The following is a 13345-nucleotide window of genomic DNA, read 5'->3' on the forward strand; positions in this document are numbered from 1 at the left end:
AGGGATGGAATACCATCCAGTAAGTTGTTGGCCAGGGAGGTCCCTGATGCCCCCAAAACATCATAGGACATTGCCAAAGCCCTTGGTTTCCCACCAGGAATAGATGGCAAGACCCTATTGCTGAAGACTCCACATACTTGGTCTGCAAGGCCACTGAGAAATCCTGCTGGAACTGAGCTGATAACCTCCTCCATGTATACCAGCTGACAGAAAGCTGGAAGAAGCCATTCTATATGCAGTTCAATGGGAGAAAGATGCACACCAGTGAAGATACTCAACAGTGGACACTGCAAGCCTTATAATTGGCCAACCAGTCCAATGGGTGCAATAGTGGCACATCTGTCATAGTGGAAGCCAACTGTCCTCCAATTGGACCAGAGGCCCACTCTAAGGGAGGGAATATATCCCTGATACTGAAAATGTAAAACAGGGGTAGTCATGAGCCCTAGGGTTGTAACATCTGCTGATGTCTGGATTAGTGTATATACTATGCTTATCAAAATGCTCAGTAAGCACTTCTCTTAATATTCATACCCTTATATTAATTCTACTCTCACTTTGGATAGAGAATCTTCTCTTTTCAGATGGCAGTGACCTTGGGACAACTCAGAAGGTATCATAGTGCTGGAAAGAAGTAACTAGAGTTCAGAGTAACATTTCGATCACACCTTCCAGGGTGCAGGGTCTAATGCAGAAGAAGTGGCAGAAAGAATGTAAAAGCCAAAGGAAGGGTTTGACTCCTTACCACGTGCTCCTTCCCAACAGAAAATTGGCCTCAATATCCATGACTTCATAATGCCTGACACTACCTACATAAGACCATCATAAGAGGAGGGAAGGATTGTTGCATCAAAAAAGAGGAGAGACTTATTGAGATGGGGAGTGGATGTGATGGAGAAGTGAATTTCAAAGGGGAAAAGGGGGGAAGGAGGTATTACCATGGGATATTTTTTTATAATCATGGAAAATGTTTAACAAAATTGAGAAAAGAGAAAAAAAAGGAATCTTGATTTCCAAATATTAGGTATAATAATCAAGAGGTAAGCTTAGTGGAAAGTAATGAGATAATGCATCACCATTTTTGTTGTTGTTTTTTGAGGTAGAGTTTCACTGTAGCTCAGGCTGACCTACTCACTATGTAGTCTCAGGGTGACCTTGAATTTGTGGCAATCCTCCTACCTCTGCCTCCCAAGTGCTGGGATTAAAAGCATGCACTGCCACACCCAGGTAGCATCAATTTTAAGTGAGTAATTATAGTACTTAAAGGACCAGTTTAGTGCCACAGGTTATATTGTTATAACAGAATAGCCTGGCCCCACATGTTTTTCCATGGAGCCTTTTCTCTATATTGTCATTATGGGATGCAATATGATAGTTTTAATTTATTTTTTTGGAAAATTGATCTCATGTATCTCAGGCTGGCTTCAAACTCACTATGTAGCTGAGGTTGACACCAAACTCCTGATTCTCCTATCTCTACCTCCAAAGTGCTGGGATTACAGGCCAGTACCACCACCATACCTAGTTTATCCAATTTTGGGGACCAACTAAACGCTTCATACATGATAGGCAAGAACTCTACCAACTGAGCTATACATATGTAGCCCCAGCATGATACTTTTTGATTTCCAGCTTGCCAACAACCTTCCTACAGACAAGTGAGAGTTTCCTATTCCTGTTGGAAAATTTAGATACTAGTTATCATAAGTGTAAAGTAAACAACTTTAAAACAATTACAATTTATTTTTCATCTATGCTGTATTCCAACTTGACCTTCACAGGACAGCTTTCTATGCAGTGATCCAAACTCTATCCTTCAGGAAATAATTTAAAAGAAAAATTTAAGATTTCAAACCCAAGACCCCAGGATATACTCTAAAGAGTAAAATAGGAATTGAGAAACTGGAGAAGCATTAGAACTTAGGAAAAAGCACACTAGTACACTAAATATTCAATTTGGATGCAGAATAACAGTCACTAGACACCAACTCCCAGAGGATGAGCTAAACTCTTAAAGTATGTTTGGGATTCTCCAATGGCTAGGATTGGCCAAGAGAGCCCAGTCATCAGGAAGGCTTATAGTGACACCCATCCTGGGTCCAGAGGCTTGCAAAAGAAGGACATCAGGCAGATGCAACACTCAACTACTTAAGGACATCTTAGAATGTACATATGACCAGGGTGAGGAAGAGCTCCTACTTTGATGGTGTATAATATACACTCTTTGTATTATTAATCATGGCTTCTATTGTAACTTTGACAACTGATGTATAGGTCAAGAACAGCTTTTCAATTTCTTTATGTCAGGTTCTGCTTATGTTGTTCTATGATTAACCTTCTTGAGTCTATTTTCCCAGTTGAAGTTATTAAATAGTCAGTTACTAAAGAAAATATATTGAAATAAAAAGCTAGCTACTTCACAGTTTTATTTGCTAGCTACTATTGTTTTTAGGTGTACAATATGTATCAGGCTACATATCCAGTTTATTTTAAAGAAAATATGTTTACCAGGATTAAGTTATTGAGTGGCAGAGCAGGGATGTGAACTCAGGTTCCATGAACTTTTGTACTTTTAACAACTTTCAAGTATTTTAGAACACTCAGGAAATTTTTTAGATATTTTCATTGAATCTTTATAAAATCCCTCCATGTAGTAGACAATATTTTTAATTCCATTTTATAGGTGGATTGAGTGTACCCTCTAAAGATCCCAGAGAGGGCTGGAGAGATGGCTTAGCAGTTAAGCGCTTGCCTGTGAAGCCTAAGGACCCCGGTTCGAGGCTCGGTTCCCCAGGTCCCACGTTAGCCAGATGCACAAGGGGGCGCATGCGTCTGGAGTTCGTTCGCAGAGGCTGGAAGCCCTGGCGCGCCCATTCTCTCTCTCTCCCTCTATCTGTCTTTCTCTCTGTGTCTGTCGCTCTCAAATAAATAAATAAATAAATAAATGAACAAAAAAAAGTATTTTAAAGATCCCAGAGAAAAAAAAGGAGGGAAATATCCAGAGACCCAGAGGCCCCCATCACCTCATCACTGAAGCAGACCAAAAATGAACCCAACATGACTCAAGGAAATTTTGCGGGAATGTCAGAGCCACATTTGGGTCATGATATGCAGAGATATTTCTCCTACCCATAACTGTGGGCTAACTCCACAATGCATGACCCATATACCTCAACAAGGAGGGGCCAGGGGGAGGGGGTAGTACATGGATGAGCCTAACAATAGTACCAACTTGACTGTATTCACTGAGTACAAAACTAATTAGTAAAAACAAAAACTAATAAATTAAAAAAAATAAAAAAGTCAACCAGCTCAAAGCAAAAAAAGGGGGGGGGGGCGTAGGGAGAAAGGAAAGTAGGGAAGAGGAGATATGACCTTAACTGTGTTTGAAAAGTGGCAACTGTGATAAGCTCAAGGATTAGGCATGGATACTCATTTGCTTCTATGATCAAAGAAAAGAAATACCACATACAGGATTGGATTAGATATGCCCATATGCCTGGAAAATTTTGGAAATAAGTTTCTAGATTTCTGATTTTTGTGTTTTCAGCAATAATAAGCTTTGTTGGTGGTTGGGAGTGTAGAGACATTGCTATGCCCATAGATGATGCTCAACTTTAATTTCAGACTGAACAGCAGAGAGCTTGGGTGCTACAGAAAGAGAGAGGGGAGGTTAATTGGAGAAGACAGCATAGCTATATTTGAAAACATAGTCTAAAAATATGGTTTTGACTTCTTAAAAAGTTTGTTAGATTTCAATTATGAATGGACTCTGTTTACATATAAGAAATGAGAAATAAATATACTTCTGATAGCCTTTATGTCATATATGTAGCAGGGCAGGTTCCCCAGGGCATCAGAGGTTGACCAATTATAGTAATGTCTAACAAGGTCTTGCAATATGTTTTTTTAAGCAAAGTTTATGGGAATCACAGTTACTGACATTCCTTGAAAACACACACACACACACACACACACACACACACATATATATATATGTATGTATGTATGTATGTATGTATATGTATATGTATATGTATGTATGTATATATTGCTGCTTTATCCCTGCACAGGTTGGGATGAGAGTTACAGTTGAGGCTTTGGTTTCAGACGGATTTGGTCAACCTCATGAACCATATGGGCAATAGCACTTTCTCATCATTTGAAGAGAAGATGAGTTTGAAACAAGCTATATTGTTTCCAGTCTTCTTATGTACTTAATCATATTACTATGATAGTTGCTTTTATGTAGTGTTCTCCCTTGGAATCATGACAAAATGACTGTGCTTGGATACAAGATGTGATAGGATTTTAAACACACGAAGTCACATGGAATCAAATACTTCATGTTTGATTTGTAAAGAAAGTTCTGGAATAGTTAATTTCTTTTTCCTTTTGGTTTTTCAAGGTGGGGTCTCACTCTGGTCCAGGCTGACCTGCAATTTACGACGTAGTCTCAGGATGGCCTCAAACTCACAGGAATCCTCCTACCTCTACCTCCTGAGTGCTGGGATTAAAGGCATGTGCCACCCCGCCTGCCTTGGAATACTTAATTTGTAACAAAATAATAAAATCTAACATTTAGGTAACATGAGTCAAATATGCCAGCATAATAATTCTGTCTGCCTTGTCAATTGCTCCTTTGTAAAATATTTTACTAGTGTTCAGTTCTATGTAAAGCAAGAATTTAACCAAAGTACTACAGTCATATTTTTGTTGGCTCAGCTTTGTAAGGAAAGTGTTTTAAATCACTAAAATAAAAAAATAAAACTGCTTTATTCATAGCAAGGCAAAGATATCATCCTTGGAATTTCTGTGAGAACTTATGAAAGGATGTACAAAGATCTGTGCTAAAAATATATATTTAATAGAAATGAAAGCCCAAATTAATAGAGAAATTCAATTTGAAGTAAAAAAAATGCATGCTTTTGGATTCTTTATGGAATTCTAATATGCCAGTGAGTAGAATGTTACTTTATACATCATTGAATATGCTCATAGAAAGATGATTTCATAAACATACTTGGCAGGAAATCATTTGAATGCACTCTTATTTAGCATTTTACAATTTTTATGTATTTGAAATTTAACAGAAGAGATTTCTTGGTGAATTGGGGAAAATAACATATATATATATATATATATATATATATATATATATATTTATATTTATATATATGTGATATATATATATAGTTTGTTTGTTTTTACATAGAGATGTCTAGTGAAGGAGTTCCCACTTACAATATCAAGTTATAAACCAAGTATGTTCATTTCTAAAGGAATTGCTCCAAAATGTGTTTTGTTCTAGATGTGATATGTGTATGGCATGGTGGTACACACCTTTAATCTCAGCTCCTGGGAGGCAGAGAAAGGAGGATCACTGTGGGTTCAAGGCCAGCCTGGAACTATGGAGTGAGTTTCATGTCAGCCAAGGCTAGAGTAAGACCCAACCTCAAAACAAAACAAAAAAGAAAGAAAGAAGGAAGAAGAAAGAAAGAAAGAAAAGTAGATATGCCATGTAATAAAGGCATGCAAGCAACTGGATAACATCTAGAAATAAAGAACTCTGCTCTTTTGTGAGAACACACTGAACAAATTTAAAATTTGTCGAGACTTATAGGAGGATATTTGAAGAGAAATTTGTCAGCATGGCTAAATATAATTGAGATTAAAATTCCAAAAGTGAAGTTGAAATCTAAAGAAAACATATTCAAGTGAATGAACAAAGGACAGAAATACTGATGTCCAAAAATGTAACAGAAAGTTTCTCTGAGTTTCCCATTTGTGGAATGTGCATAAGCAGGTATATGGAGAAACAATACTCTGAATTATGAGGAAATAAGAGCTTCCAATGAAGGATACATATTAAAAAAGAAAACAAATAAACCTTCAACTCAATATGTTGAAGAAAGATTTAGTAAAAAATGTATCACAGTATTTCTAATATAAACATACAGGTATGTAGACAGATTCTAGTTACAATATTCTATGATTACATATAATGTCAATATCTTTTCAGATCATTACTTCTATTTAACATGATAGAAATTTAGATTTTAACACATAGAAATGTTTAGTCTGTATTAGCCAAAAAAAAAAACCTCTTTCATTTCTAGACTTATATTAGTTACTTTTCCTATTGCTGTGACAAAATACCTGACAGAAACAACTTAAGGAAGAGGTTTATTTTGGCTCACTATTGCAGAGGTTATGGGCCATCACTGCAGGGAAGGCATAAGAGCTGGAGTAGCTCAAACTTCAGTGATAGGAGTGTGAAGAGGAGCACCTTACATGGCCACTGGAATAGAACGCAGACATCAGGACCAGAAGCAGCAATAGGCTAGGACCATCAGAGACCTCAGTGAACCACCTCTGCCACAACCTCTCAAAACAGCACCACCATCTTGGGAGCTGAAGAGAACAGTTCAGATTCAAATTATAAGGGTTCTCATTTAGATGGAATTGATTTGTATGAAATAAAGATAAACTTTTATATTTTTATTTTTTCTTAATTAATATCCACTACTGCTTTATCTGTAATAACAGTTATTAGATATCAATTATCATTATATTCATGGGATGACTTCTAAGGTCTTGCTGTGATATATATAGATGTATATATACATATGTGATATACATATATATGTGATATATATATTTATACATGCATCTTATGTGATTATTGGCAATTTACATATTTTTTGGTTATATGTCTACACAAATTATTTTATACACATATAGTGTATATACAACTATATGTAATCTGTTATAGTTTTATGCCTTTAACAATGACTATTAATTTCTTTAACTTTATACCTTGCTGATATATGGAAGAATAAATCTCCATTGTCCTCAAATATAATTCACTTTCAAAACAGTCTTTATTCTTGGTCATTTGTTTTGCTACAATATTAACCTTTAAGGAACACTCATTGTAGCTACTTGAGAGAATTGACATTTTTTAAATGTATTTATTTAAGAGTGACAGACAGAGAGAGAAAGAGGCTGATAGATAGATAGAGAATGGGCATGCCAGGACCTCTAGCCACTGCAAAGAACCTCCATACGTGTGGGCCCCTTGTGCATCTGGCTAACGTGGGTCCTGGGGAAATCAAGCCTCGAACCGGGGTCCTCAGGCTTGACAGGCAAGCGCTTAACCACTAAGCCCAAGAACTGACATTTTTGTGATGATTAGTCTTTCTCATTTCTTGGTTTAATTGGATTTTATTTAATGTAAAATACTTTTGGCTCTAATACTCTGTTATCATTCGAGTCCAAACTACTAACATCTTGCCTGAAATTCTTGTAGTATGTAAATACCTCCTGTTTCCTGCTTGATGCCTCTCCATTTCTCCTCCTATACTTGCCTGATTTGTGTAAGGTAGTTATGCTCATCAGTCATAATGAAGCATGGGTAGGCTCAAAACTTTGTCTCCCATGCCACTAAAAATAAAAGCTCAACCTTCTAAACATAGACGAACCTGGCTTAGTCATTACTCATTTTTCTGCCTGCGTTTTTGAGCTAGCTCATTGCTTAAGACATACAGAAGTCATGGCCCAGCCTCAAACCTGCACACAGAGGTCCCTATCCAAGAACACAAATATCTGAAAATATCACTTTATTTAAGCATTTATTTGCTCCACTGTCACCTTATCTCAGAGAACTATGACCCCTGTCCATAACACTGTCCCAACCCAGTTCAATTCTTTTTCATAGTATTTCTTATTCTCATTACGTGCTGTAGTCTCTACTTATTTGTTAGTATCACCACCATTGGGATGTGTACTGTGTGAGAAAACAATCAGTGAATACTTATGGCCTAGGCACATTTTGCCCCTTATGGTGCCTGGATGCTCCCTCTTTGTAGCAAGTGTTGTAGTGAGGTCAGTATACTGGATGCTCTTCACACTCATAGCAATGTCTGGTATACAGCAGATCCTTAAAAGAAATTTAGTGAATATGGATTTATACTTTATTCCACTGGATCATATATAATATTGATATATACATATGATATATATGTATTTTTTCACACACATACAAACCAGGTTTCCTAATTTTTAGAATAAATTATATTTTTGTTTTTCAAATTTCTTCCTATTTATTCCTTTGGCTTTGTTAAAGAAATAGAAGATTATTGAAAAATAAATTAAATATAATTTCTTATCTGTACATATTAACACTAGTATTTCATACTTTTCTTTTGTTTAACAACTGGAGGTGTTCTGTATGGATAGGACAGAATGTTTTAAAGGCAATTTTTTGGTGGTGGTACTCACACATTGTGCTACTCAAACTAAACAAGATATCCAGGATCATTCATGTAAATAATCTCTATGAAAATGACTTAATCCCAGTAAAAAGATATAAGTTTTTGAGGAGTCATCTTTGCCCCTGGGAAACTGAAGGAAGACAAGAATCTGCGGCTCACACCATCCTGTTCCAAACTCCATCAGTGGTGCTAATCTCTGCCAATTTCTTGTCACCACATATCTGGAGCCACTTTGTCTTTCTATCTACAGGTCTGTTAAGTAAGAGTGGGTGATTACTCTGTAAAGAGGTGACAATTCCTTTGTGGGAGATAATAAATGAAATGGATAACATCAAAAAGATCACTGTGAATCAAGGCTTTGACTGCAGCACAACAGCCAGTTATTGCAGTGTGAGACTATCTTGACTACTGATTGGAACAGAAATTAAGTAAGAGACACATGCGTCTGGATAGGTCTGTGAGAGTGCTTTATGGAAGATGATACAGAGAAGTGTGTAACACCTTCTCAAAGTGTGTAGTACCTTCTTCTGTCTGCGACTAGACGTAAAGAGACCTGAGGGGAAAGAAGTGCAGCTTTTATCTGCTGCCATTGTTCCTTCTACTCCACTGCTGCTGTCCTTCACTGACACTGGAACCTAGGTTCTTTGGCCCTCAAATGTGAACCAAGGACTAGTGGTTCTCCAGGAAATCTGCAGGCCTTCAGCATCAGATTAGGACTGTTGAGGCATTTAGCTTTGTGGACTGATCAGTGGCTTCTCAGCTTCTCCAGCATGCAGACAGATATTGTTGGACAACCTGGCCCTTATTGTATAAGCCAATCTAATAAATCTGTCTTGTAACACGTGGTGGTTTGATTCAGGTGTCCCCCATAAAATTAGGTGTTCTGAATGCTAGGTTCTCAGATGATAGGGGTTTGGGAATTAATGCCACCTGGAGGCAGTGCATTGCTGGGGGTGGGCTTATGGGTATTATAGCCAGTTTCTACTTGCCAGTTCTTGGCACACTCTCCTGTTGCTATTGTCCACCTTATGTTGGCTAAGGGGGTGATGTCCACTCTCTGCTCATGCCATCATTTTCCCTGCCTTCATGGAGCTTCACCTCGAGTCTATAAGCCAAAACAAACTCCACACCTCCACCGAAGCTGTTTTTGGTCAGGTGTTTTCTGCCAGCAATGTGAACCTAACTACAATACAACATAAATTCATTCTGTCAGTTATATTATTCTAGAGCACCCTGGCATACAGATTTTGGTACCAGGAGTGGTTGCAGAGGAACAGAGTAGCAAAGGTGAATGTCTTTAGTCGGTTTGGTATTATCTGGACCTGGCTTGTCAAGTCCAGCATTACTAAAGACTATTCTGTTAGCAAAAAGAACATTAATAATCTATGGTGTCAACCAATGAACTCAAAGATGGATGAATTTGATTCACCTGATTCACTTCTTGCTATAGGTATCTTCACATTTCTGGGGGAAAAACACTAGTGAAAGCAGCTGGTGGGAGGAAAGAGTTTATTTTGGCTTATAATCTTAAGGGGAAGTTCAATAATGGCAAGGAAAAGATGGTAGAACAGGAACTAGACATCAACTCCTGCCACTGCAGATGTCAAATATTAGTAAGAGAATGAGCTGGTTTCTGACAAGAGGGAGCTAGAAATAACATCCCAAAGCCTTCTGACAGTAACACATATCATCCAGAAAGCCCTACCTCTCTAATTGACTCCAAGTTTGGACCAAGAATTCAAAGCACATGAGTTTATGGGGGACAGATGATTCAAAGCATCACATCTTCCCTTGGTACCCATAAACTCATAACCATATCAGTGCATTCAGTCCCACTTTTAAAATATGACTTTTTTTTTAATCAACTCCAACACTGTTTAAAAGTCTTATCTGACTCAGCTCCTAACAAACCTGATATCCAGAGACACAGAGGCTCCCAAAACCTCATCACTGAAGCAGACCTAAAATGAACCCAACCTGGCTCAGGGAACTTTGTGGAAGAGCAGGCAGAAAGAATATCAGAGCCACACCTTGGGTCATTATGAGTGACATTGCCTCTTACTCATAACTGATGGCTAACCCCACAATGCATAACCCATACTCTCCAACAAATTTGGCCCCTGCGGAGGGGAGAGGACAGGGAGAAAGCTAATGATAGTACCAACATGACTGTATACACTGTGCACATAACTAATAAAAATGAATAAAAGTCTCTTCTGAAATAACTGTTAGCCTATAAAATCAAAACACAAATTATATATACATAATGACACAGAGAAAACATTCCTACATACAAGGCAAATATCAAATCCTGCAGCTCCAAGTGTAATACATGACAAGATCTCTGAGGCTCCAATTCCACCCTCCAGCTGGGCTATCCACAGCCTTAAGGAAAAATCCATCCCAACCCAGCAGCTCTTCTTGGTGGCTGTCCTACAGTCCTGCCATCTCCAAAATCCTGGGGTCTCCACTGTATAGTTACATACCATGGCCTCTTATCCTACTTTATAGTGGAAGCTGTGGCTGCTCAATTGGATAAATTAAGTATAATTGGTCTAATTCAACGTTAGGCTAAGCCAGCTGTGAGCACCACACTTGCTTTCAAGGACAGAGTAGCCAAAAAGCATTCATAATGATTAGGTGACAAATGACGTTTTAACCAAATTCTTACATATGGTGGGCCTAAGGGGCCTTAAAACTTACCTTATGCTTATTTTCCCAGTATTAGAATACATAATTTTCTGCTTATATGATCAAAAGAAGTTGACAGAATCACCACATTGTTTCCTTGTGGAGTGAAGACAATGATGGTTAGAAAGGCCAAATGGAAGCCATAAGAGTGACTCTCGTGGGGGAAATATTAGACAAGAAATAATGTCACATTCCTGAAGGGATTGTAAAAATTAGTGCCACCATCAAGGACTTGAAATATGGAAGAGTGGGAAGGGTGGTTGTTCCGCCTATTTGGCCTTTTATGATGTCAGATGGGTCCTGGGTAATGACAGCTGATCATAATAAACCAAGTAGTGACTGAAATTGCAGCTGATGTTCCACATGTGGTTTTATTTTTTTTCAGCAGAGTTAACACATTTCTATATCTGGTATACAGCGACTGATCTTGCAAATGCTTACTTCTCCATACCCATACATAAAGACCATCAAGAGAAATTTGAGCTCTATTCAGTCACATGTGAAGCAATGCCCTGACTTGGCATCAGGACACAGCCTCATCCACCTCTGCTACCGCCGCTGCCCACTGCTTCCTGACTAGAAACTTTTGCAAAGTGAATGAGGTCTGGGCCTTCATGAATATATGTAAACAGGACCTGAGTGTCCTGTGCCACTGAGGAAATGTGCTTCCTGCAGGAGTGAATGGAAAGCATTGGAGATAAAGTGCCATCTGCTACTATAAAGCTAAATCAGAAAAAAAAGACACAGAAAAATATAAAGACATATGAGCCATTCAGTGAGGAAAGAGATGTAGAAATTGATAATAAAGATGTAATTAAACCAGACACTGATGCCCCTCAGGAAATGTGAGGTGAAATTGTAGTGATAACTGAAGAGAGGATGGATCAAGCAATTGAAAAGAAAGAGGCTGCTATTGAAGCCCTACACCATGGTGAGCTTCAGAAAACCATTGACTTGTGCACAGATGCCATCAAGCTAGCCCCTCACTTGGCCATTCATTATGCTGAGAGAGTCAGTTTCTTTGTCAAGTTACAGAAGACAAATGCTTCCAATAGAGACTGTGACAGTTATTGAAATACATCCTGCTTCTGCTCAGCCTTTCAAGTACTGAGGGAAAGCACACAAAATTCTGGACCATTGGTAAGAAGCAGCCTATGATCTTGCCCTTGCCTGTAAACTGGATTATGATGAGGCTGTCAATGAAATGCTGAAAGAAGTTCAACAGAGGGCTTGGAAAATTGTCAAACATTGGAGAAAGCATGAGGGAAAATGTGAAGAGAGAGATATAAAAGAAAGTCTAGAAAGGGTTAAGAAAGCTGGAGAAGAACATGAGAGAGCCCAAAGGCAGAAAGAAGCCAGACAACAATCTGGAGTTCAATATGGCTCTTTTCCAGGTGGCTTTGCTGATAGAATGCCTGGTAATTTTCCTGGAGGTATGCCTGAAATGGAAGGAGGCATGCCTGGACTTAATGAAATTCTCAGTGATCCAGAGGTTCTTGCTGCAATGTAGGATCCAGAAGTTATGGTGGCCTTCCAGAATGTGACCCAGAACCCATCAGATATGTCAAAATCAGAGCAACCCAAAGGTTAAGAATCTCATCAGTAAATTGCCAGAAAACTTTGGAGGTCAAGCATAAAGCCCATTAGCAAAAGCCCTTGCTGAAGGAAAAGCATCCTTAATGGATGTTACAATAACACAACCCAGTGTACCTCTGATCATCTCCTCAGGAGAGCTGAGGTGCTTTGAAGTTAATCCCTATCCTCCTCACCAAATGCAGCTGAGGCATTTTACAATGATTTGCCATTAGGGTATTCATGCAGATAATGTTTTCCTACAAGGAATTACAAACTTTAAACACATTCAAACCTTAAAAATATTTAAATCAAATGTAAAGGGTATTGATTCCCATATTTTCTTTTACTAATCCTTTTGAGTTTTTACTTTGAATTACTGGGCAAGGAAGATGAGTAGGGGAGATTTATTGTTCTAATGTGAGTGAAATAAAGGCTTTTTAGTGGGAAGCAAACAACACTTATTTGAGTACATTAAACTTGAGTTGGGCATATGGTTACTGAGGGATTTTGATTTGTCTCTTTGAACATTTTTGGTAAGTTATTTATCTCAATAAAACTACTGGGACCACCAGTGTTTTGATGTGACCTCAGTAGGGACTGGAGGTAAATGGCAGGGCAGCAGCAATCTTACTATATCGTACTTGACAGAAGCCCTTATGTAGGTCACATTTAAATCCTACACTGTGTTGAAGAGGTAATGTTTTTATTACATTGCTGTGGAGTAGATTACTTAGTTTTGCTATTGTTTAGTGTCTCAAATAAAGGTTTCATATTGAAAAAAGTTGATTTTGGCTTACATTGCC

General features: G+C 38.1%; 1 pseudogene; it reads left to right on the forward strand.

Moving 5' to 3' along the window:
* Nucleotides 1-12604, forward strand: part of LOC101614345 — a 66790-nt pseudogene extending 54186 nt beyond the window's left edge.
* Nucleotides 12605-13345: the final 741 nt, after the last annotated feature.

This window comes from Jaculus jaculus, chromosome 6 (genome assembly GCF_020740685.1).
Source record: "Jaculus jaculus isolate mJacJac1 chromosome 6, mJacJac1.mat.Y.cur, whole genome shotgun sequence".
NCBI lineage: Eukaryota > Metazoa > Chordata > Mammalia > Rodentia > Dipodidae > Jaculus > Jaculus jaculus.